The sequence below is a fragment of the Talpa occidentalis genome, unplaced genomic scaffold (genome assembly GCF_014898055.3).
Source record: "Talpa occidentalis isolate TD23 unplaced genomic scaffold, MPIMG_talOcc4v2.1 talOcc4.8, whole genome shotgun sequence".
In the NCBI taxonomy this organism is placed as follows: Eukaryota; Metazoa; Chordata; class Mammalia; order Eulipotyphla; family Talpidae; genus Talpa; species Talpa occidentalis.
In genome coordinates, this window is record NW_023605194.1 from 13169881 (window position 1) to 13196934 (window position 27054).

At 44.5% G+C, this 27054-nt stretch overlaps 1 long non-coding RNA gene across 2 annotated transcripts in view; it reads right to left on the bottom strand.

Annotated features, from left to right (window-relative positions):
• The window catches only part of LOC119233579 (uncharacterized), a 257802-nt gene that overhangs the window by 26120 nt on the left and 204628 nt on the right, over positions 1-27054 (bottom strand). Inside the window, exons 3-5 of one of the 2 annotated variants that reach the window (XR_005122422.2) lie at positions 26079-26156; positions 25129-25250; positions 22670-23342 (exon numbers count right to left, since the gene is read on the bottom strand). This is a non-coding gene — a long non-coding RNA (uncharacterized LOC119233579). Of the gene's footprint in view, positions 1-22669; positions 23343-25128; positions 25251-26078; positions 26157-27054 lie in introns of those variants that run through there. The other variant, XR_008550107.1, reaches the window with a different exon arrangement.

The window sequence follows — 27054 nt, forward strand, 5'->3', positions numbered from 1 at the left end:
CCAGCCGCCTCCTTTCAGCTCCATGTTTGCCTTTGGACTCTTGACCCTTGATTTCCCACCGTTATGGCTTCTATTTGTTCCATAGGTTCTCCTTGATTTGAAGAACTCCTGCCCTTCACTTAGTGTTGCTGGCAAGTCCAACAGTTGGCCCCTGCCTTTGGCATTGGTAAGACCCCAATGATGGGAGATGTGTAATCTTGTGAGGTGTGGCTGAAGGAAATCATCATTTTTCATGCCTCTGCTTTTGTTCTCAGGAGATCCTAGCTGTGTTCTTTCTATTACTTGTGGGGTTCACCTCTTATAACCCCCCAACCAATTAGACCAGAAGCGAAATAAAGCTTGTCTTTCCCACCCCAAGTGCCTCCCACATACCTGGAGTTGCCATAAATCCTCATTCAAAGGATTAGTTTTCATCATTCATTTAGTAAATCTTATTCAGTACCTGCTATAACTTATGCAGCGTTCAAGGCACTGAGGGACAGCTGTGGACAAAGCAAAGGTATTATCCTCATGAAGGTTCTTCTTGGATAAATAAGTAAACCAGATGGTATATTAGTTATATATTACTGTATAATAAATTACAAGTTTAGCACCATAAAACAACACAGTCTCTGAGAGTCAGAAGTCTAGGGGCAGGTAGTTTGGGGAGTGCTTCCAAGTTCACTCATGGCGCATTATGAGTAAGGCTTTGTTCTTGCCACCTGGACCGCTCCAGAGATCTTGCAGTTTGGCAGCTTCACCTAGAGTGAGTGATCCAAGAGAAAGCAAGTGGCCAAGATGGAATCCAGGGTATCCTTTATAACCTAACGGTATCATGGAAGTGACACGCCATTGCTTCTTTCGTATTCTGTCGGTACTAACCCCCATAAAATATGAGAGGCAACTACACCAGAGCAGACCACTAGGAGACAGGAGTCTTCGGGCTGCCTTGGAGTCTGGCTGCCAAGCATGGTAGCAGGTGCTCTGGAGGAAACAAAGCAGGGCAGGAGAGAGTGAGGGCAGGTTGTGATGCTCTCTTGATCCAGATGATCAGAGATGCCTTCCCTGGTGCTGAGCAGAGCCTGCAGTCGTGAGGAGCAGATTGGTGGCTCACTTGTAGAAGGATTCAATGTAGGTGTCACTGTTGCCACAAGACTTCCCTCAGTTTCTGCCCTACCCATTGACGTCACCAAAGACCCCTCCTGTGCGATCCCAAAGCACTTGCCCTGCCACTCAGAAAGTTCTCATTAGGTGAGATGTCATGTCTTCTGGCTTTCCACTAGATGGTGAGTTCTTCGATGCCATGGACAATGCTTTATTCATCTTTGTACACCTAGTAAAGATCAGTCACTGTCTAAAGACTGACTGAATGTACTTTCTCTGCAGTTATTTTCTTAGGAATTTAGTTTGAACTCCTTTAACATTTTAGATAGATAGATAGATAGATTTTATCTATATACATGTAGATATCTATATTCACATATATATGTGTGTGTATATATACATAGATATGTATTTTTTAACTAAGCATCAATTATCTTTTGTGTAAAGCAAAAAAGTACCTTGTACATGGATTCAAACAACTTTAAACATCTAATTCCACCCTCTGCTGTCATGTCCAGTGCATTGCCCATAGACACTGTTGATTTATGAAGCACCATATGGAACAAAAAATGTGGCAACTTATTGAATAGGAACATTTTGTGAGAAAAATATTTTTGTTCCCACACAGCCATGTTTCTTTGAAATTGCTTCTAAATTTGTAAAAAGAAAAAAAAAACTGAGAGTGGCAATAGAATACTCTCAGGAGTCTAGAAAGTGTGCAAAACAATGATACTATTTTATAATGAAAAACAGATTTGGGTGATATTATTGCTTCCTATCATCCTGTTTTCTTTCTAAATATGTCTCATGTCCAATAAGTCACGCGCTCTGATTTACCCACAGTCCTGGGACAGAGGAAGCCCCTTAATACAAAAGACAGTTGGTCACTCCCAGAAACAAATGGGCCACATTTCAGTCCTGAGAACCCATGTACATGAGAATGACATAAGGGCTGTTTAATGCAGGCTCCGGTTCAGAAGCCCGGGGGTTCTGATTTGGCATTTCTAATGCACTTCTGGGTGATTCTATGGAGTCGGTTCTCACTTCATGCTTTGAATAGCAAGGTGCTAAACTAAGCTTCGGTGAGTCCAAAGTTTATCTCTCTCTGCCTGCATCTACAGATGGTTTTGAGATTTTTTTTTTTTTAAATCACCCTATTGAGGAAACTCTAACCATCAGGAAATGAATTTATTGATTTGCAAAGTTGTAAAACCATTTATTCTCCATGATAAATTACACATTTCAGATCTCTGTTCCCCCAAAAGTTCAATTTGAAAAACAACATGCTCCACCATGCATTTTTACCTCAACAACCACAGATACTAACCATTTAAGTTCCAAAGCAAACTATGATCACCTCTTACCTCCATGTGAAAGGTTCTGGGTTTCAAGCATTTCCAAATAGGGAGTAAGCGAAGAAAAATATACTTATCAAAAAGAAAACATTATATTGACCATCCCACATCAAATTCCAGTTCAACACCTTTCTTTCTCTTGATCTCCAGCTAGGTAGAAGGAACACAGTGAGTTTACCCATGATTTATTTTATTTTTATATTTAAAGAAATCTTACATTTGATATTATTATTTTAAATTTTATTATGTTGTTATTTTAAAATTATTTTAAGTGAGGCTGGAAGCCACATTTTTGAACCAACAATTGGTGATACTGGTCTGAAAATATTTGTAGCTTACCGCAAACCTATCTTAAAACTCTTGCCTGGCCCAAATTTGCAGACTTCAAAATCAGAAAATATACAATCTGAACCTAATCTGGGTCAGTGAACGCTGCAACAGTGGTTGGAGGGATAACACAGAAATAAATCTAAGAATCTCCCAGTTCCCATTCCTTCCTAGACACCTCTGTATTTTTTTCTGTTTTATTTTTTGGGTGCAAACTTTTTATTAAAGATTTATTTATTTATGTATACAAGAACTGGGGTGCAGGCCAGATGTGGGGAGAGGGTGTGTATGAGGATTCACCAGAGACAGAGTAGGGAGCAGAACAGGCGAATCTGCAATAGACTGCTGAGGGGAGCAGCCTGAGAGACAGGAGAGGTCTGCTGGGCCAAGTGGGTCAGCTCCCTGGCCTGGGATAGAACTCATGCTCCAGTGGCTGTAGATAGCTTCATAGTGCTGAGACTTAACCCGTTGCACCACTAGAGAGGCCCCTGGGTACAAATTTTAAAGTACATCAACTCTTACAATGTAAACAGCTCCAGAAGTCAGGATTCCCATGTTTAACACTAGTTTAGTTGCCATTTATGTCTGGCTACCCTGGGCCACAGCTTAGTTTTTATATTTGGGAAATGAACCCAGAGAGCTATTGTGAGCAGCAAATGAAGGAACAGAGTCTTACTTTGAAAGCAAATGAAGGCAGCTCACTTGCACACCCTTGCTAGGGTGAGTTGTTGGGTAGGGAGCAGGGACGGGTTCTGAGATAGCAATTAAGATGAGGAGGAAACAATCAAGAATCTTCTGTGGCCTAGAGCATGGTGAAACCTGTAGGGAAATCCCCATAAACTTTCCCAAGGATCACCCTGTCCTGGGAAAGTTCTTGATAGTCCTGCAGAGAAATTGAGCCCTTTTCCTGTTCCTCTTTAGGAAAGTTGGCCTCATGCAAAGAAGTGGCATCTTTAGGGAAAGGAAGTGTTAGTGCTCTTAATTTTCAGTTCTTTCCCAGCAAGGCCAATGAGAAGACCATCTTAGAATACACCTCATGGGAATAGGCCAGAGACTGTTTCCTGAACTGATTGCCCGGGAGCAGGCAGAACATCAAAAGCTGACTTCATCTGGATTTAATCTAAAATTCTGAATTTATTTTTTTTAGATATTGATTTAAAGATATGTTAAAAGTTGATGTATAGAAACTTAAGTCATTTCTTTGTTGGGTGTTTAGATTTGTTATTTTGTAAGATAAGGTAATCAGAAACTACTTCAAGAGTCTTTCTTGAGTGTTCACTGTGTGTTAGACACATAGATGTGCTTTGGGAATAATGAATAAACTGTGATCAATGATGCCAGATTCAATGCTCACTGATAGAATAAAAGACTATCTTACACAAGCAATTCAAAATACAATACAATGTATACTTATGAGGAATCTGGATAAAACACTATGGCAGCATTGTTGAATAAATATCTGTTGCAAGATGTATGTAATTTTACATTTTGTAATGGTCTAATTTTTTTTAAGTAAAATAAATAGTTGAAATAAAAAAAAAAGGCTGACTTCAGTGCATTCAGAACTCACTGTAACTGGAACCCCAAAATTTGACTATGAGGAACTTTTTTCTTTTTGTCAGTATAATTTCAACCTGAAGAGGCAGCATTGTGGACTAGAAATAGGCCAAGGAGTCTGGGTTTAATGTCTGATTTAATCCTTACTCTGTCATTTACCAACTAAGTGAATTCAGTTTCCTCATATGTAAAGTGGACATTTATTGGGGTTTGAATAAGGCCATAAATAATGCTATTCTCCCCTCCCAAATAATAATCCTAATCAATTCAATCAAATGGGTAAAGATGGTACAAATTTCCAGTGATGAAATAAATAGGTCATGGGGATATAATATACAGCTTGGTGGCTATGGTTAAAAATACTGAACTGTGTATTTGAAAGTTACTAAAAGAATAACTCTTACAAGTTCTCATCATAACAGCAACAAAAAAAGAATCCAAATCAAATAAGAAATAGAATGAAGTCAAATTGGGGTGTCAAGATGAGTTTAATAACTGGTATATCTGGCTTTGGGAAAGCAGGCTGGATCTGCAGCCAATAATTTCTAATTTTCCTAATATTTCAGCTTTTCTAAGAATAAACCAAATTCCAGCAAAATAACTGGACCGTCCTCTTTCCTCATCTGAAAACTTCCCCTAGAGTGTTCCACTCTGGGAAATGAAGAAAACGGGGGTCAGACAGACCAGCGTCATTCCAACAAGAAGAAGAGATGGAGATTTATGGTTTGAAGTCACCTAGGAAAAGAATAAGGCGACAGGAGTGCAGACTGCCCGTGAGAAACAGCAAGCAGTGGCTCCTGGACGTCAGAACAGGCTGGCCTGGCCTGTGATGGAAGCCTGGAAACCTGAGGACAGACGAAAGGGTTCCCCAATAGGCACCCCTGCTTTGTAGACTTGGTGAGAAACTTGAAGGCGATGTTGTCAGTGGAGCGCTAGCCAGGGGCAGCAAACGTCTAAGGCTGTGCGCTTCCTGCTGTCTTCTCTGTCCCTCGCCTGACTTTAGACAACGAGGAAGACCAGGTCCCTGGCAGCTCACCTGCGACCCTCCCAGGCGACACCCCCTCCCTCATTCTGATGATGTGTCAAGCCAACCCCCACACCCCCAACCCTGTTCTGGAGCCAGTTCCCAGGCCAGGCCGGGCTCGCAGCTGTGGCCCCGTGTCCAGGCCGGCTTAACATTCGCCTGGACAAGGGAGTCCCGCTTGGGTGCTACCTCTTTCTGGCAGAAAAATTTGAAGCGGGGAAGCACCAAACACCCTTCTGTTTCAAATCACTGCTTTTCCAGTGGGTCTTTTTAACAATGGTCAGCATTTCCCAGAGGTGATTCTGTTCTCTTATTTCCTTCTGCTTCTCCACACTGGACAGTCTCACCCACTCGGTTTCTTCAACCACACAAACTCCGGATACATTCGCGCTGATGTCCTGTCACCTGCCACATCTGGTGCTGCCCCTCCTCTGCCTGGATTCCCTTCAGACGTGACAAAGGGGACTCATTTTCTTCTCTTCCCTCAAATTGCTTCTCTATTGTTCTTTTCAGCTCTAGTTCTACTTACTCTCCCTAACTAAAAATCTTAATGTCTTCCATTGCTCTTCTTGCTTACTCCCTGCCTGTAATAGCCGTATCTCTCCTGAGTTCTCCTGTCCTCTGCTCTCTACGCCAGCATCACTGCCCTAGACTACATCTCATCTTTCACCTGCCTCCTTGCAATGGCCTTGCCAGTGATCTGCAAATGTTAGTCTCTCTGACACACATATATAACACAAGACACACCGACCCCTGCACCCAGTGCTCTGAGTCCGAGCCTCTTAAAAGACCCACCGATGCTATAGGGTCCCATCCTCCTTGCCTTGACCCCTCCCTTCACCCCCTCCAAGCCTCAGGACCTCAGGACATTGAATTTTTATCCCTGCTCCCAAGAACCCACACCCTGTAACATTGTTTCTGTCCTGTGCCCTCCACCTTGAATGTCCTCCCCTAGCACACAGGCCTGTTACCTGGATCATAAATACCATTTTCATGGGCCTCCCTGGTGGCACAGGGGTTAAGCACTGCACTACGAGGCAAGCCACAGCCTCTGCAGCATGAGTTCGATCCCCGGGTCGGCCAGGGAGCAACCCACAGGGCACAGCAGACCTCTCCTGTCTCACCCTCTGCTCCCCTCAGCAGTGTATTTCAGTCTGCCTGTTCGGTTCCCCACTCTGTCTCTGGTGAATGCTCTCACCCCCCACACCTCTGGCCTGTACCCCAGCTCTTGTATGCATAAATAAATAAATCTTGAAAAAAATAAATACCGTTTTCTTTTCTTGATAATCTCAGAAGCCCCTGCCGTGGTGAATTCCTCCCTGCTGGTCAGTTACGTCCATTCTGCGTGCTCTCAGTCTTTAACTGCTGGAACAAAGTTCTGCATAATCAAATTCTAGGTAATCCATTGGTGTTTATGATTTTCCCATTATGATGGCAGCTTCTTGAGGACAGAGCGCCATCCTTCTTCACCTCTTTATTTCTGACCTCTACATAGTGACTGTCTCCCAGGTACAATCACTGTGCTGCTGACCGCACACAGAGATAGATGGTGAAGACTGGTTACTCAGCAACCCTGTTCCTATTCCCCATGACCTGGGAGTCAGGAAACAGCTCCAGGCACTGATGTTGCTTCTACTTACCTGGAGGCCTTAGACAAGCCCCCTCCAGGCTGTGCCTTGGCTCTTCAACAGTGGCCAACGCATAACTCAGGAACCTTCCTCATGAATAGAAATAACTACATGGGCCTCCCCTGGTGGCACAGGCAGTTGAGCACAGCGCTATGAAGCTATCGGCAGCCTCTGCAGCGCTGGTTTGATCACGGCCGGCCAGTGAGGGTCCCACATGGCACGCCTGACCTCTCCTGTCTCACCCACTGCTCCCCTCAGCAATGTATTTCGCCACTCTGACTTTTCTGTTCCCCGCTCTGTCTCTGGTGAATCCTCTCACCCTCCTGCACATCTGGTATGTATCCCGGTTCTTGTATAAATAAATAAATAAATATTTTAAAAAATAGTAATAACAACATGAGAAATGACTTGTTTCAAAGTATCTTCATGCCTAACATTTAAGTTGAATATAAAGGAATACATCACTGTTCCTGCCATGAATCAGACTTTATAACTAAAATTTCAGATGACTCATCTCAGATACTTTGCAATAAATGAAAAGATAATAAATACATCGTAGAAGAAAATTGAAAGAATTAAGTGTACCACACTCAATTTATAGTTTTCTTATTAAACCACAAACGTTATCAATTAGTAGTTATTAGCACCCTGCCTTTGTGTCTAGACTTGATTGGATTTTCTCCTTCTCATAAATCTTTACTTTGAAGGAGACCCTTCACAGGATGTGATGTCAAACCAGCTTGTTTTAGAAAGTTTATCCTAAGGTTTTGGGAAAGTAAAGAAAAATTGAGGACCATTTACAGTGCTGTGGTATTAGGACTCAATCTATATAAAAATCTCTCCTGACAGAATAATTCTAAATACAGAAAAATCTTTAAATCCTGGGAGTTCCTCACAATACTTTTTTTCTATAAGAGGGAAAAAAATAGAAAAGAAACAACAAAAAGGCCTAACCAGAGAGTAATGGTTGACTAAAGAGAAGAAAGAGTATTTGTGAAACTAGAGATCCCCCTCGGGACGCCGAGCTTGGCCCCAGAGCACAGCTTGCGGGCAGTGCAAGCAGCAGCAGGTAGTTGGTGGGCATTTTACTGCCAGCCACCAGTCACCCCAGTGGGGCTCGGGCTGCTGGCAGAGGCCAGTTATGATGGTGGATGGCAGCAGTTCCCCTCCCACATCACCTCAGGGCACGCAGCCCCTTGGGGGCGTGGGCGGCCACGGGGCCAGCTCCAACATTATATGTCCTCCAGCTGCAGGCAGTAGAGACACCCAGGGATTTGGTGCCTGGGTCGTGGAATGAACTGATCAGGTGCAAGTCATGAGCTGATTGGTAGATGGTCCAATCAGCCATAGGATTGAAGCCAGGCCAATCAGATTTGCTTGTGGGGGGACCTTAAAAGTGGTGATAATATAGTGCAGAAGCCAGGTTGGGCTTGCTGAGTGTAGGGTAAAGAAAATATCAGGCTTTTCTGCCCTTCCGCCATCAGGATAGATGATGGATCCTAGTCCTGAATGCATGCCTGATGGCGGGCACCTGGAGTAGGGTGTGGGCCTAGGTAGATGGGATTCAGCTGAGATAAGACTGTGCTTTTTAAGGGCGGCGTCACGGGGACGCCAGCTGCACCAGTAGCGGCAGTAGAAGCCGAAGCCGAAAGAGAAGCCGAGAAGCAGCAGAACGAACGCTAGAGAGCCCAGATAGAGTGAAGACTTGCTGGGGGCCTGGGAGGCCTGCCAGCCTCCCAGCCCCCCAGCCAACCCCCCTGCCTGCCATATACCTGGTGAACCCCTAATAAAAAACCTGCAAAACTACTGAGGACTCTGACTCCTCCTTTACCCGGTCTGCATGGGATCAGAAAACCTGCACTGTGCCCGTTCCTGCCCTTACACTGAGGCTCTCACATTCTCTGAGGCTCACACTCAGACTCCTGTGCTCCTGCTGTGCTCCAGCGCTCTGGATAGCGGACAGGACTTGCTTGGGATGCTCTGGACTTGCTCTGACTTGCTCACTCGGACTCACTCACTTGGGCTGGATGCTTGCTTGCTCAGATTCAACACTCTCAGATGCATCAGCAGCAGATCTCCAAAGGAAGAAGAGAAGCCAACAGAGCTTCTCAGAGGCCGAGGCCACCACCTGCCTCAGGCCTGCCTCTAACATGGCCTGAAAGAAGCTTCAAAGGCCCTGGACCTGGTGTCTCAGAGAGCTGTGTTGGTGGTGGGGGGAAACTCACAAAGAGCAGTAATGCTAGTGACTGGCACTACTGGCCAGTGCTATCCAGCACTGCTGATGGGTGACCGACGTACTGAGCCATGTCACCTGAGAGCTGCCTCCATTGCTGTCTAGTCCAGCGTCCAACTCTCAGACTGTGGCTGAGGACTGCGGCATCATCTCAGCGGCTCCACCAGTGAGCTCCTCCAGCTGGGGTGAGTTGGACCCTGACTATAGCACCCCCATAGCCCTGTTTCATTTGTGAGATGGAAAACAGTGCAGTCCTTATGTCTATGGTACAAGAATTTGTTGTCACTTGAGTTTTGACACGTGAAAAAGCAAGTTCAAAAGCACGTGTACAATATGAACACAAATATCTAGGAAATAAGCACTAAACATGAAGGCGTGTGTCTAGATACCCTTCGCTGACTCCTGTCACTTCTCCCCTTGTCATCTTTAAAAAGTGATGAATGAGAAATATTTGACTTCAGGAATGGGATCATCTCTCTGTTTCTTCTTTCCTTCCTTCATTTCTGTCTCCCCTCCCTCTCTCCCAACCTCTCTCCCTGCCTTCATGTTTTTTCTCTTGATTGAAGTAACACTGCATTAGAACGTCAGCTTCAGGTGTGGGTCCTTGAGAATTAACGTGTAGCTACTACATTAAGTTCACCTCACAGCCGGGACTTCTGCCAATGTGCCCACTGGGGAAAAGATTTCAATACTTTCATATCCCCAGTCCTACTTCATGTGTCTGAACTTTTTTTTAATAACTTAAGTTTAATTACCAAAGTAATTTATGTTCACTTGAAAAGCTCCCTTAATTTTCAAGTTCCTTAACCATGTCTGGTTTGAAGGGAAATTGGAAAATGATTGTTCTTTCAGCAACCACAATTTTTGATGGCTTGCCTCCAAACAGTGTGGGATTATGTAACTCTCACTTTAGCAGGAAAACTTGTTTTAAAAGGCTGCCTTCTTTTCTAGAACCCATCATTGCAAAAGAGCAGTTAAGCAGATTGTAAATGAATTTGACCACTGTGGTGATATTCCCGGCATCATATTTAGATGTGTGATGCGGTTTATGGGTTGTTTTTTTTAATGCTTGGTAATGATCAGTGAATTATAGATAAAGGGAGTCTTTTCCTCTCTCCCAAGAGAGCTGTTAGTGCATAAACTACCACCTAGAGGTGACTAAAAAGAGAAGAATAAAGCCCTGTTAAGCAGGAGCTGAGGGCTGGGGGTTGGCCAGCTTCTCAGGGAGTTGGGCCTCTGCAAGATGGGCCGCTGAGATTGAGGCTGCCTGGGGGCTAAGGGCCCCGCCCACCACTGGCACATGTCTAGGGGCCTCTCTCTGGTCTTCAATGGTCTGAAAAAAAATCTCTCCAGAGCTTTCATACCCAAATCAACTGGCATTAACAATTACAAATTCAGAATCCAGGGCCTCATTCCAAATCTACTAAATTGCCTTCTGTGGATTAGGACTCAAGATTCTGCAGGCTAGTAAGACTCATACATCCTTTCCAGGAGAGGAGCTGAGGACCAACATGGCCATGAGACTTGCCTGAGGTCTCGCCACTGTGGGGTGGCGGAGCCTCCAGGTGAGCCCACCTCTACTGGGATGTCAGACCTGAGCTGCACAGACCTGTGTGAGAACAGGGGGCTGACCTGGAGTGCCTCCCGGGCCAGAAACCAACTTGCCACTAATCACTGTGCTACCATCCCCCCAAAGTCTTCCTTAACTCATCAAGGTGTCTCGGAGAGGTTTTCACATGGAACAGAGAAGAAAATTTCCTGAGTGGAGTGTTTCTGCAAGCTTGTTTCTTAGAAAACTTGTCCTTATAAGGTGATCATAAAGAAAGAATTCCACAATCAAAGAAGACACCGGGTCTTTCTTCCTGTCTTGAACAGTCTCGCGGAGTCACTTGTTATGTGGCCTATAATGGCACTGAAAAGCCCCACACGAGGAAGCCCAGGCAGATTTCCTCCCTCCAGCAGGATTCCCACTTACTTACCAAAATGCCTGTGTGTGTGTGTAACATTCTAAGGAACCAGTCAACTAGTATTCTAGAGAAACCATCCACTCATCCAGAAGTTTCTCTTCTCCAATCTGATTAATGAGCACTGAGCTAGCTGCACAGTGGGGAAAGCTCTAACTTGGAATCTGGAGACCTGGAGCAGAGATTCCTTTCTGCAATTTCTAGTTCTGAGACCTTGAGAAAGTCTCTGCCCCCATTTCGGAGGACACTGAAATAAGAGGTACAGGCCTTTGCTGCCCACTCTGTCAGTTGTGGGGGCACAGCATACAGCTGCCCGCAAGGAGCCACCCCCTAAAAGCAGCACCATCCTCCCTCCATCGTCATCTCCTCCTGCTTCTCTGTCTTCTCCTCCTTGCACGTTCATCGTTCAGGAGACCATCTGCCCCTCAGCACTGCATCCCATCTGACACCAGGGCTTGGCAGGATGACTCCAGGAGGACTGGGTTGTGACGCAAAACACCACATCTAAGCTGACAGGCTAAGCCTTGAATCATGGAGACAGTGACATTCACTTGTCATTTGTGACAGACTCTGAAAGCGTCAGCTAGAGAGGGTATTGATTCCGGGGTGGAAGCTTTCACATCAAATTGCAGCTTGGTTATTTGCATAATTAATGTTCTCTCAAGACATAGTGTTGCTAATGCTGTCCCCAGTCAGATGGTGGGAGACAGAGTAGTTCCCCCAGGTCTGTGCTCCAGGGGGTGGGTGTGTGTGTCTGAACACACTCCCGTCACACATGCCCCCACACCCCTGAGAGGGAAAGTCCACTGCAGAGGAAGAGGGTGCTGTTGGGAAGTGAGCATGAGGTGCCACACAAGGTTCCCTTTGGAGAAAGGGCCAGATTGGTCATTGGCTCTGGTGACCTGTCACCAGGCCCTAAGTTGCATCTTCTCCAGGACCTTCACAGTTCTTATACTTTCTAGTACTCAAGAACCATTTCTGAATAAATAACTTGATCCCACAGCACCTCCAGCATTTTTTCTCTGGTTTAATGGGACCTTCATCCATCCTTCTCAACACAGACGACACAGCCTCTCATAACATTTTACAGCTCCATTAGCCCACTCAGCCCACCAGGCGGTGGAGGCCAAGAGATGACAAGAGCATTGCTTGGACTCTTACCCAGCTCACTGCAGGAGGGAAATGAACCAAGTGCAAGGATTCCAGGGTAAGGCTATGGCCACGCGGGTACTCATGTTCTCTCCCCACTAAGTTCTAGTTTCCAGAAGGCAAGAACCACCTCCTCCTTTATAGCACACTTCCTTCCTTCCAGGCACTGTGCCGACCATTTTATAGTCATTTCTACAATATGAAGAGACTGGGACTCTAAAGTATTAATCAGTGCAGAAGTGTCCTAAACGATGGAGCCAAGCCATATGCCAGGCGATCTGACCCCAGAGAACAAATTCTTACCCACATCCCTCCCCTAATACCAGCCTACTCACCTCTACCGCCTCTCGATGTCCCCCACAATTCTCTGTAGAACAAGTGATGACTCTTTGTTAAAAGAATGAGAAGACCAGACTCCAGTCCAAATGACTGGCCCCAGGCTGTTCACATACCTGATAGCTCTGATCTTACAGGAGCCGGAACTTCGCTGTCTGATACCAAATCAGGGTTAATAAAGGAATAGAAGTAGGGTTGACCCCATGAGTGTACCACTGCTAAACCCTGCCCAGCCAGGCAGCTAATAGCACTTTTATTGACAGGAAAATAAAGACTTCAGAGAGAAATATGATTCACTCTCCCCTGTCTAAGTGAAAAACGAGTTGGACCAGAGAAATAACAGATCATTTCCCTTTTTGAAGACGCTTTCTATAGTTTCTCTGCAATAACACAAGCAGCAGGGCCACTGGGTCAACTGCCACCTGGACAGGGAGACAAGAAGCTTGATAAATGGGGGCTACGAGGGAGGGAGCCAGTCTCCCAGGCCATATGGAACACCCGAGCCATGAGGAGGGATGTCCTGTGAGTGCCAGGAAGCTGTGGAGCACTTTCCAAAAGAAATGCAAACAAATATTTTACTCCCAGGAATATTGTACTCCCAGGGGTTGTGTAGGTGTCACAGTAGTCAGCAAATCCTCCTGTCTTATTCGTCCAGAGGACATCTATTAGTCACCTACTCTGCTCAAGCCAGCATTAGAGGCCTTCCGCAAAAAAAAAAAAAATATATATATATATATGTATGTATACACATATATATATACATTTTCTTGTAAAGTAGAAACATCTAATACTGTGACATTTTACATTTTTTTAAATAATAAATTTTATTTTTATATTCCCCATACAATTGCAACCCCCCATTCTGATCCCAATCCCTCCCCTCCCGCCCCCCACCCCCAAAAAGTGTCCTCTGGTTCATAGTTTTTTGTTGATTTTGATTTTCACTTTCTTATAGTTATTCATTTTCCTGGTCCCTTATTTAAGTTTTCTAGATTCCTGCTATGAGTGAGACCATCCGGTATTTTTCTGGAGACATTTTACATTTTTCAATGTGTTTTCAACTTATGCTCATTTCAATTTGGCCCCCAAACAATTCCATGGAACAGTTCACACAGGATTCATTAAGCCTGTTTTGTAGTTGAGGAAACCAGGGTTTAAAGAACAGCTACTAACAGCTAACATTTATTGAGTGCTTAAGGCGTGTGAAGAATGTTGCAAAGAAGTTTGTGGTCATTATTGCATAACAGCCTCATAAGGGAGATATTATCATCTCCATTGGACAGATGAGAAAACAGAGGCTTTGGGCCTCTCTGGTGGTGCAAGGGGTTAAGCATAGCTCTCTGAAGTTATTCCCAGCCTCTGCAGCACTAGTTCTATCCCCGGCCAGTCAGGGAGCCACGCACAGGGAGCAGCAGACCTCTCCTGCCTCACCCACTGCTTCCATCAGCAGTGTATTTCAGTCAGTCTGGCTGTTCTGGCCCCCATTCTGTCTCTGTGAATCCTCCCACCCCCCACACCTCTGGATTACATCCCAGTTCTTGTATGCATAAATATTTAAATCTTTAAAAAAAGAAAACAGAGGCTTTGAGAGATTATGTCCAGTTTCCCAAAGTGGCACACAGGCAGCACAAATGGCATTTCAGCTATACAAGTCTGGTACCCTTGCTCTGAAATTTAAGGCTATTGTGTCTTCAGAGGTTAAATGATTAGCCCAAGATCATGTCACTGCTGCAGCTTCGCTCCACTCAGAGCCCTCTCTCTGTTGTTGCTGCTTGAGGAAGTTTTTCATTAATACTGGAAAGGGCCCTGATTTACTGGCATTTGTCATCTGGTAATGGAAACAAGACAAAACAATACAGAGCTAATACAAAAACAAGGCCGAAGTCTAGTCTTCAGTCAGTTAGTAAGATCTGCAGGCATAAATATTGTTTGTGTTCAGAATGGAAAGAAAATCAATCCTTGCTACTTCCCACTACATGCAAACTCTGCTGGGAATTTACTGTGCACTGTTTTACTTTCATTGAGGCGTCTATTGTCCATAGACCATCTAGATATGTACCACATCCCCTTGCTCCATTGCATTTAGGCTAAGCCATGTGATTAGTTTTGGACAATAGTCTGTCAGTGGAATTGATCTGCATTGTTTCTAGACTAAACCCAGGACACATTTGAACATTCTACATGCTCTTTTTTTCCCCAGAAACATTCTAGGTTGTGGAGCCTTTTTTATCCTGGGTTTTTAAGTTCCTTTTTGGGGAAAAGTCACCTGCTAAACTGCAGTGGGTATGTGTCATGGGAAACATTAAATATGTATGTTAAGTCACTGCAACCTGAGGATAATCTGTTACTGCTGCATAGAGCTTAGCCTATGCTAGCCAACAGTGTCCTGACATCCTCTAAAGGTAGAGTACAAGGAAAGGTCTGGATTTGAACTCCACCTTGACATTCCTGCCATGGTTTGAACATGGAAAGTTGGAGGGACAGTGGAGAGCACAGACAGGCCAGAGCTGTGGTGTGTGTTGAGTCCACTGTTGGCTACAGTTTGATTGACGAGGTGGGAACAGGCCAGAATGGATCCTGAGCACCACACCCAGTGGTGAGCATGATAATGTGGTGAAGCTGGAAAGTACTTTAAAGACTGTTTCCTATTTGATGGAAAGTATCTTAGACATGGGGTTGAATTATCCTCAGTCACACTCCTGGGATTCCATCCTGTAGGCAGAGGGGAACCTGTTGGGTTTTGTGCTAGAGGAAGACTGAGCAAAGATTCCCCTTTAGGTGAATGTGGTTGGTGTTTGGAGAAACTGAAGCCAGGAAGACAAGTAAGGCTATTTCTAAGACAAACTCTAGAAAGTTCATAATACTGAAAGCTGAACTGAACTCCCTGAGAGTTTGCTGATATAAAGACAGGAAGATTTTCTGATCTGAGAAGTTAGTCTGAAGACAGACTACACAAGGTCTGGGTCCTAGTATCGAGGGGAGCCGGGGGGAGATTGTTCCCAAAAGGGGACCCCACTCCCTACATTGGAGTCTGTGCTTTGTCTGGGGCTTGACATGCATTTGTTCTTTGCAACAGCCATTCTGCTGACCTGGAGAGAGCTAGAGAAAAAATAAACCAGATATCAGCCCAAATGTTAGCTTTGCAAAGGAGTTTTCTCCCAAAAACATTGGTCCTCACTTGTAATTATGATTTCATTTACTTGCTAATTTATCAGTCAATCCATTCATTCACAATAAATGTTTATTAAACACCTATTAAGTGTTAGGATCTGTGTTGTCCCAGAAGTAAAATAATGAGATTGACTATGATACCTCCAATTCCCGATGGAGTTTCTGTCTTATAGAAAATATAATAATTTTTGTCAATGTTTAATTGTGATAGGCTTACTAAGCAAGAAGCACAGGGTAGCTCTGAGCCCAGAAGAAAAGGACATGGTCTAGTTATTGGATAAAGAAAGATGTCCCTGAGGAAATGACAATGAAGTGAATACTAAAGATGAAGCTAAACCAAAGCTAGGAGAATGGGGCCTCCCTGGTGGCTCAAGGGGTTAAGTCTCAGCACTATGAAGCTATTGGCAGCCACTGCAACACGAGTTCGATCCCTGGCCAGGGGCTGACCAACATGGCACAGCAGACCTCTTCTGTCTTGCCTGCTGCTCCGCTCAGCAGTGTTTTTCAGTCAGGCTGCCTGTTCAGAATCCTCTCACCTCGCTGCATCTATGGCCTAAACCCCAGCTCTGGTATGCATAAATAAGTAAATCTTCTAAAAAAAAAAAAGCTAGATGAATGCACTTCCTAGGCAGAGCAAAAGTCAGAGTGCAAATGCCATGGAGAAAGACCAAGAGTTCTGAAGTTCAGAGAGTCAAGGAGAGCTTCAGCAAAAATGAGGTTGAGCAGGTTAAATTATTTCAGACTCTTTGTGATGACTTATCATGTTTTGCAGCTGGAGCCCACTGAGAGCTGGCTTGGAGCAGTGACTTAAGAGCAAGGTGCAGAGTAGATATCAAGCCAGCTCACATGTGGGAAATAGACACAAGTGAGGCAAGACACATGGGGCCGAAAGAGGAAGGAGCTACTGCAGGGTGGAGACAGCAATGGCTTGGCTAGGGCAGTGGGAGAAAGGTGGAAAGAAGAGAATGCATTTGAATGATGTACTTAAAATCACAAGTTTTGACAGTAGGTTGGGAATGGAAAGTGAGGGAGAGAAGGGGCCGAGGATGTCTTGCACAGCAGTGTGGTTGGTGGTGATAGTGACCAAAATAGTAGAAACAAGAAAAGAAGTCAGGTTTGGGGGCAGGGAAAGTCATTAGCTTGGTTTGAGCAAGGTTGAGTTCATCAATTTCCCTTCCTTCTTGACATTGATAAGGAGACATGAGGATGTCTGGTTTTCCAGGAGGCAGTACATTCTGTTCTCATTGCCTTCCTGGGGAATGCAGGGCTTTATAACTGACTGGTTCCTTCCTGACCTCTGGGTAAAGGAATCCTGGAATAATGCTGTCATGCTCTCACTCACCATATTTGCGATGAGCTGATTCAAAGTTCAGAGCTACAACACTTGACCCTTGAATCTTCTCTGCTTTAGATATTTCATGCTTATTAAACTCAAGTTTGGCAGCTAACTTAAAATCCATAATAAAAAATTTTTACAGAAATAGACACCCCAAGATCAAACAGATTTGGGAGCTGGGGCACAGCTAATCATTTGGGGTTTTCCACTGTTTAGGGGAGAATCCCAGCCATGTCCCAGGGGAACATAGGATTTCAAGGTTCCAACAAAGGAGTAGCTGCTTCTGGCACAGGACATTAAGGAAATATTTCCTGTGAAACCTGCATTTGAGTTGCTTCTTGGAGGATGGGTATGATCTAGGCAAATGGTGTTTGGGAAGGAAGAAAAGTTTGGGCAAAGGAAAAGCTTGGGCAGCAGGTAGGAAGATAGAAAACCTGTTCGCTCCTCTAGTCACCTTCTAGAATCCTTCACTTTAGTCCCCTTTCCTGAGCACAGAGCTTTTCCAATGCCTGTGATCCTTTCTTGGGGGAGTGATTGCTACTTGGAAAAAGGATTTCAGCTCAACTTGAGTCTGGGACATGACCATACTGGACACATTGGACTAAGAAAGACATGGCTGAAGACAGGAAGGAAAGGGACATAGGACAGATGTTTTATTTTCTACCCACTTTCCTCCATCTTTTATCTTGCTGTTTCCTACCAGAAATGCCCTCCTCCAATCATTTTCTATTCAAATCTTACATGTCCTCATTGATGCAACTCAAGGGCTAGACCACAGTGCTCTTCCCTCCTTCCCCAACCAGCACTGATGGAGCCTCAGCAACTCCCCACTGTGCCTCAAACTTGATGCTTCTTACTTGCCAAATTTATATTGGAAAGTATACTCCGTGAGGCAGGCTTTACGTCTGATGCATCCTCAGAGACTCAGTACACATGGCACATAGTGAGAGCTTCACAAATGTTAAACAGAATGGAGCCTGACCCTAGAACTCCTCAGTCCTCTTTGCAGTTCTCATTCAAAATGTGAAACTGCAGAATACATCTTTGTGCCAGATGTCTTATAGTATATTCCCTATGTTTTCTTTTAAGTGTTTTATGACTTAAGGTCTTATATTCAAATATTTAATTCATTTTAAATTAGTTCTCATGAATAGAGTTAAGCATAGATCTAGGTTCATTTTTTGCCTTTTGTTATCTATTTTTCCAGATATTTTCCTTTCTCCATTGTAAGGTTGTGGAGCATTTCTCCAGATTAACAGTCCATATGTGTATGGATTTGTCTCTGGACATTGTATTCTATTCCCTTGGTCTGTGTTTTGGATTTTTCTCCAGTACCATACTATTTTGATTACTGTTGCTGTGTAGTAGAGTTAAAAGTCATGGAGTGGGGGATAGGTAATGGAAGGAGACTGGGTATTGTGGCACTGGAGGGGAGATTTGGTGGAGAGTGAATGAAGCATGTGCATATAGGGAGGTGTAAAAATATAACTCCAAAGTTATATAGTCTTGTAAAAAACTGACAAATAATATAAAATGCCAAAACAACTGATTCACTTTGAAAAATAAAAAAAAATTGCAAAATATATAGGAGGAATGCAAAGCAAATTATACCCATGAAATACTTTTATTCCATAGCCCGAAATCTTGATAGAAAAACTCTGAGCACCTAGGGGTTTTGTAGCCAAATTTCCTTTTCCTTTGTAGGGCAAATTGCTTCCTGCAAATATATTGGTATCTCCCCTGAGCTCTAATGTGCTCTACTTGGAAGGGAAGGAAAGACAATTGTGGCCAGAAAAGTCTCGTTCCCCTGCCATCCAGGCTGTCCAAGCTGAGGACCAAACCCATGGTGTCCCCTGCTGTGTGTGCCCTGTGTGCACACGTGTACAAGTATGTGTGCAAGTGCATGCCTGTGTGATAATGGACATGTGTGGTGTGGACGTATGTCATGGCTATCTTGGCTCAATCCTCAGTTTTGGAAATTTTTAGGTTTTGGCTCCTTCACAGCCAAAGAGAAGGAGGAACAGGCAGGGAGAGAGATGGAGTCCCTGATGGTGATCATGTTACTGAAAACCCCGAGCACTCAGCATGTTTATCTTATTTATCCAAACCCCAAGCAACCCTCTGCAGCAAATCGCACGTCAGCAGGCCAGATTATTCTGTCTGTAGCATAAACTTCTCGCTGCATCTCTCTCAGGAACAGCCTCTCTAGGTAAATATAAATCTTATTCTAATAGCAACATTTGGAGCAGTAATGTTATTTGCCCTGATTTAGAGAAAATGCAACATAAGCTCTGCACAGCTGATCTTTTCCTTAGAAATCAATCACAGGTACATAATTCAGAGATAATGTAAATGTTCCTCCAGCAGAATGGAGCACTGGGGTATGTGTGTTCTATGATGTGGTATGTATGTGGTATGGTGTGTTTGCATGTGTGTGGTGTGTATGTGACATATGTGGTGTGCATGTATATGTGGTGTGCGGTGTATGGGGAGTGTGTGGGGTGGTGTGGTGTGTAATTATGTGTGTGTGATGTGTATGCATGATGTGGTATATGAGGTGTGTGCATGTGTGTTATGTGGTGTATATGGTGTTTTGTGTATGTGTGAGGGTGTGTGTAATGTGGGTGTGGCATATATGATGCAGTCTGTGTGGTGTGTGATGTGATCTGCGTGGTGTGTGTATGTATGAGCTGATTTGTGTGTATGTAGTGTGGTGTGTGTGTGAGTGTGTGTGTGTGCTGGCAGGGGGTGGGGTCTGGATGATTGATTCCAGTCTTCTAAACCTTCCTGTGGGGAGAGGAGTGAGTTCCTTTTGTTTATTTCTTGTCACGGGAGTGTTTTCCAGAGACCAGTTGAGAGATTCATAAAGAGATGAGAGAGATCATCTGGCTATTTTTCACTCCATAACTGAGAATCTGCACTTTTTTAATTAATATTTTATTTTATATAATTCTTACATCATTTTTCATTTTTGCACACTGTGTGCATTTTCATTTCAGTTATATTCCCCATACAATTGCACCCACCCCTTATTTTGACCTTAGCCTGCACGTTCTACCACAAGAGAACAGGAAAACTCCACCCAGGCTTGCCCTTTCTGCCCGTGCAGGCGCGTCTGGGGGTGTAGCAGGGCAGCAGGCAGTCACCCTCCTGGGGGAGCTGGCCTTGTGCTAACAGTGCAGCGGAGAAGCAGGGCGGGGCCAATGCCACCCTCAGCCCCTTCCCCTGCAGTCCCTGAGGACAGAGAGACAGGGTTTGATGTCAAAGAAAAACGAGGGCGCAGCCTGTTCCAAAGCCCCACTCAGGGCAGCCGAGGCAGTGAGGACTGGCCAGACTCGCCTTGAGCAGATCCCAGCTCTGCAGTCACCAGCTGGGTGGTCTTGGGCCGCTCTCCTCGGCCCTCTAGGGCCGCGGGCTCCTCATTTGTAACCTGACGTGCTAGGGCTAAGTGTGCGATGGACTTGGGCGCCTGAGCGTGACAAGTTAACGATCCCATTATTATCGCTATTTATATCGTTAATTAAACCCTCCTTGTGGTGGGGTAACATCAAACTGCATACTTCTAAGACACAATGCCTGAAGCATTTTACCAAATACGATGCATGGGAGAAAATATGAAGACAACCCCAGTTTGCTCACCTATTTGGTTTTTTAAAATTCATGCCCTGCTTGGGTAATTCTCAACATAGTCCAGCTTGGCTCAATTCACTAATTTAATTTCACAGACGTTTGTTGAGCCATCACTGTGTGTTAGGAACTGCTCCTGCACGGTTCTGAGTATAATCCATGCGGCCTCTCTCCTCACAAAGTGCATTCCAGCATGTCCCCCCATATTTGGTGCAAAGTGTCGTCCTGGCTTCCTGTGCCCTTGGCACATGGCCTATGGGGGCTCTTGAGGGCCCACATTTGAGGAGCTGTGATCTCAGGGGAGACCATGACAAGCCATGGGGACAGGAAGGACTTCCCTAAAGATTATTCTACCAAGTGTGGGCATGGATCTTTCAAAGCTGCACATCAATAACAGATCTAACTCTCTCGCCCTCCTGCAATCGACCACCTAGGTGACAAGCTGGAGGCCAGCTCTTACAAGCTCTCACTGTCACGATGCTGTGTCTATCAGTCAGGAGGCTGTGGCTGCTAATAACCAGAACTCCACCTGCAAACAGCTTGAATGGTAAGTGTCAATTCATGATCTATTCCAGGAGGGACGTATGATGGGCTGGTCCCAAGATGACAAAGTCAGTGTCCCAACATGCTTCAAGAGCCCTTATCCCTTCCCCTATCTTCTGTCTCATCACCCTCAGCATGCTGGCTTGCCCTCTAGGCCACCTCCTTCACAACCCCAAGGAGGCTACTACTGCATTATCAATGCCACTTGCGAGTACCAGGTGGAGGGAGCACGACTTATTTTCTCCATGGGCCTTCTGCCTGCTTGGTTCTCAGACTCCCCAGAAGTGTCTTCCCAGCTCAGCCCAAAACAAGTCACATGATTGGCCTTAAATCATCCCCCTAGCAGGGAGAATGAGATCATCATGACTGACTGGGATATTTCTCCTTACTGGAAGTTGAAATTTGGATTAAGAAGGGGTCAATAAACAAAGAAGAAAAGAGAAATGCCTCCTGGGTAGACCTGGAAGAGGATCTGACACCCTGGCTTCCTTTGAAATGCTGAATTCTAAGATGGCACTACCTGATATTGCATAAAATGAAAGTCCTCTTATACTACTTGCTTCCCATGTGCCAGACAGTCTTTGGTGCCATAAAGCCATTCATTCACACCCTGTAATTTCATCAAAAGCTCTCTCATAACCTGAAATTATTTTGTCTCCCCAGTTGGAATGCAAACTTAGGAGGGCAGCATGCTTGTGTCTCTTGTCCAAGTCCTCACTCCAGCCCCAGGGCCAGAAGCCCTGCCCTTGTGAGGTGACAGCCTTAGATTTAATGCTTCCTCTTCCCAGGGGAGCTTCAAATCCTTTAGCCATTAACAGCATCCATGTTCTCAACCACCTTTGCTCTTGCCCTTTTCCTGGTCTAGAACCTTCTCCACTCCTGTATGCCGAGCACCAACCCCCCCCACACACACACAATCACATTCATACTCAGAATTCAGTTCAGACCTTCCCTTCCACCCTTTTCTGACAAGTCTTCCTTCTCTGCCTCCATCACCCCATCACTCACCTCCAGCTTAACTATTCCACAGACCCAGGCCTGATCTCCCCAGGGAGAACATAAATCCTCAAGGGTGGGGAATGCCCCATGGCCTTGGAAGATAGTATAGAAAAATGGTTAAAACCTCAGATTCTGGGACCAGACTATCTGTATGCAAATCAGCTCCTCCACTTGTGGACTGTGTGATGTTGCACAAGTTCCTACACTTCTTTGCACCTCAGTTTCCTCATCTGTAAAATGGATATAGTGTTGGGTTGTTGTGAAGACTAAGTTAGTAGATGTAAAATGCTTAATTCAGAGCACATAGAGTCAAGTGACTGTCCGCAAGTCCATTTTCCTTTTCTTTCTCCAACAGTGCCAGGAACCTAGAAGGTATTGAAGAAATTCATGCTGACATAAATTCACCAGTTCCCTGGCAACTTCCTTGGCATGTGGTAATTCTCCCCTGCTAGGCTACAAATTCCAAAGACAGGGTTGCCACTCTTGTCTCCTTCCTCTGTACCCCCTCCGGGTCTACCATGGTAGAACAACTCTCCATGTACTTAATTAATCCTTATGGAAATGAACAAACCAAAAAGGCCTCAGGCGTTGGGGAAAATTCTCATTTGAATTTCTTTTCTGCCTTTCCTCTCTCCTTTAATTGTCCATCTTTTTTTTTTTTTTTCTTCCTGAAATCAGATTAAGCCCCATTGAGCCTAAGCCCATAGTGTTTCAAGTCATTTTCTTAATGGATATAAATTGACTGTAATTACTTTGTTTCGTGGCTACAGGCCATTGGTCAGGCAGGTGACTGAGCTGAAGATTTTAATCACTCCCAAAATATGATATCAGCTTACAAAATGTCATCCCTCCACTGCACTGGAGAGTCTTTTATGATTACATAGCAGCCAAGGGAGAAGGCCCCTAAAAATCATAATTGGCCTTTGACTGATTTCTGGAACCAGACCTTCTTTGCAATTTGCTGCACAATGTGTGCAAATCTCTGAAGTAAGCAACTTGGTCATGGAGCACTGCAGAGAGAACAGAGAAAATGGCTCAAGGTCAGATCAGTGCCCCACAGTGAAGGAGGCAGTGACCAGATCCAGCCTCAATTATTTGTCATTGGGAGGACTGTTTTCCTATGAAGATTTGACTTTCAAAGGCCACAGAAGTATGGCCCTTGGAGCCATACTCACATGACCCAGAGAGAAACATGGGTAAGAGGGGAAAACAAGAAGGATGATTCACTCTGGGCAGCAAACTGTGTCCCCAAGAAGGTGAGTCTGAAGTCAAAATAATTAGATGTGAGATCATTTCCGCTGAGGCCACCCCAGGAGGCACAGGGCTCCCTCACACACAGTAGACTTCAGTAACTAGAACGGGTGGCAAATGGGTTTCATTCTGCATGGCATTGCTGATTGGTTATAATGGCTGCCAAGAACACTGTGTTCAGAAGGAGCCTCTGCTGCCTTGCAGCCAGTGAGGGGGAATGCTGGGGCCATTCAGCAGTGCCTGCCGGGGCAGAGGTGGAGGAACTGAACCCCATGTTCCAAGTGCTTGCCACCCTCAACTTGGGATAATGGGGTGAATTCTGTCCAAAATATTGGAATATCTATAAAGTTCTATGGCATTATTTTCAATTACTGTTTTCTATGGCAACTAACAAATACGAATATTCAAAATTTCTAATCAGTAGACTCTCCTATTCTGTGCTTCCTAGTGATGAGAGTCCTTTGACAGTTTGGCCAGAAGGAGAAACAAGTCTCTGTTGAGCAGTCCTCTGGCAAAAAAGGAGAGCGACCTAAATCCCAGTGTGGCTGACTGTCTTGAGGCAAACCCTGTGCAGCTACCCCCTATATCCATGAGTGGGTTCAGGCAGGCCCTAACTTGATCATGCTCCTTCTCACCATTCACTAGGAGAACCAGATGGTGAGTAACGTGACTGTTTCCTGGAGCTTGAGGCCTGTGTCATTGGTTCTGAACAGTCAAAGGGAACCCCAGGGGACACCCAGGAGAAAAGGTCACATCACCAAAGGCAGTGCATGCAGGCTCCCGGCGGATGCCGTCCTGGCTCTCAGCTCTGACAACCATTTGGAAAATCCTCTCTAATGCTATTCATGATGACAGTTGGAGGAGGCTGGAGAAAGCCTCCCTTTCCTGAGGGGAGTCACCACAGCAAGACAACTTCTTTGCATATTTGTTGGGATCCATAGTCCAATGGAAATTAATTCTGAATTGATGTGGTATGTAAACCTGGAATGTCAGAGACTAGGAGTAACCCTGGAATAAGAACAGTGCAGAGATTTCTAGGCCTGACCCTGTAGGTTTCAATGGAAGTCCTGGATGTAAGTGATGTCAGATGGGCTTTACATGATGCCAGTTCCCAGACTTCTTGCTGGCCAATGGACATCTCAACTTTCTTCATGAAGGACATCAATCTAAACTGAACCAGAGGGGAAGTTCTGCAAAGCACCAAAATACACAGTTCCAGGTCGGGGTCAAAAAGAGGCAGTGACCGTCACTGGACAGCACAGCGGTCAGCATGTGGAACTGATAAGTAACCTGGGAACTGGTCTTTGTACAGTTGGGTTCAAAATGAGGAAAACTGCTCCCACGTCACAGATTGTACCCCTAGCCCAACACTCATCTCAGATATGCAATGCCCTAGGTCACAAGAGCACCAGGCAACAGATTGCAAATAGATGGGATTCTGAGAAGAGGCGACAACTCAAAGGATGTCTCCTTCTGAGGGTGGGTCCCAACAGCTCCTAGGATACAAAAATGCATTGTCAGGAAACCTAGACACCAATCATTTACCTTCTTGTTAACACTGTTGTCTTCTCCTCCGAGGCCTTGATTTTCGTAAGATCATATAGATCTGTTCTATTCTGTACAAATATGCCTCATGCAGTGGTGGTCTCAAGGTACTCAACTTCTCTCTGAAAGTATAATCCAACAGTGGGGGCTGGTCAGGTGTTGACAGCATATTTACAATAAGAAGGGCACGTTTATTTTTAACTCAGGATGCGTGAGGATGCAATGAGATGATTAAAAGTTCGCATCAGATGTCTAGACTTTTCTATTGAATAATTTCACAAATGGGTTGAATTCATTCAGCCAAGAACACACACACACACACACACACACACACACAGCATGCCAGGCTTCAGTGAGGTGACAATGACTGTGGTTAAAATCAGCTCTCTCATGTTATGTTAACCCCTATCCATGAAGCTGGGAAATGCTAAATGTCAACTATTTCCAGTTCCGTAAGCCCCATCACATAGAGCTTTTATTTCTCGGAGATAAGACTGAACCGTAGACTTCAGAGAAAGTGCCATTTAAATGTCCCAAGTTGATTTGCCTTTGGGAAGGAGCAGAGAAGGAGGAAGAAGATACCAATTAAACTGAAGACTCGTGCAGAGACATCTTATGACAGCCAGAAGTCGGGAGGAGACTGGTTGGGACCACCTCTATGCCTGGCCGTGTCTCCAGTGACTGCCTACCTTTTAGAACAACCCCCAGGCTAGTGACAGAATGTTATTTCAGTCATTTCAATTGAGACCCCACTATGGGTAACCAAACTTTGGCTTTCTGTAGGGGTTAAATTTAAGACTTGTTCTCCACAGTCATTAACAGAAAAACTCACATTAGCTTAAATACAAGGAAATGCCCTAAGCTGATGAATCTCTAAGGACTAGACACTGGCAGAGTCTACTTGATATTAAGTGGAGTCAAGTCTGCTTGATACAAGGAAAGGCAGGCACCTCGTGGCTTTGCAGTTCTGTTCCATTCTGTACAGATGAGTTGCATACAACGGCGCTCTCAAAGTACTCCGCTTCTTCCTGAAACCAGAATTCATGGAATGACTGGAGGAGGGAGCTCACAGAGAAAAATAAAGACATTTACAAACCATATGGAAAAGTTGGTTCTCACTGCAATCATATATATTTACATTTACATAACAATGAGAAACCACTCTTGCCTCTTGAATTTGAGAAGCTGTATACCAGTGCAGGTAAAGCTGGAGTGTATTAGACATTCTTTTAGTGAGTTAACGAGATTGTCCATGGGTTAGACTGTTTTAGAAAGAAAACCATTCATTTATAACAAAAATCTTTAAAAAGAACACTTTGAATCAATCTTACTACTTCTGAAGAGTACTTGAGGGCAATCCTCCAATACAGTGCATAAACATCTTCAAGCAGAATTATCCACAGCAGAAAAAATAACAAAGTGCTCTATCGCCTCTAGATTGACTGATGTACTTACAAGATGGAATATTATACAATCCTTAAAAATGGTAAATAAAGTACCTTCTTAGAGCACCTTTAAACATGGTAAAATGTAAATATCATCATGTTGCATTTAAAGAAAAGGAACTGTAAACAAAGTATGCTGCCAACTTCTAGGAGAAAAAGCCTGGTAGTAATGTAGGGACAGCTATTTGCAACTGGGTGATCGTATGATGTTTTGGCTCTTATTATTTCACATTTTCCAATTTTCACAATAAGCTTACAGTCTTTCAATAATCAGAAAAAAAAACTACATTTTTAAGCACACATGAAGAGAGCTCAAGGAAAGCAGCCCCTTTGTATCTTTACTTTGAGGACTATAAACTGTAGGAAAACCCACATCATGTTTTAATCCGTATGCAACTAAAAGCCTGGTTTTTATATGCAGATATTAATGAACATGAACAGTCTGGCAGCTGAAACTAGTACTTCAACCTATGCCAATATG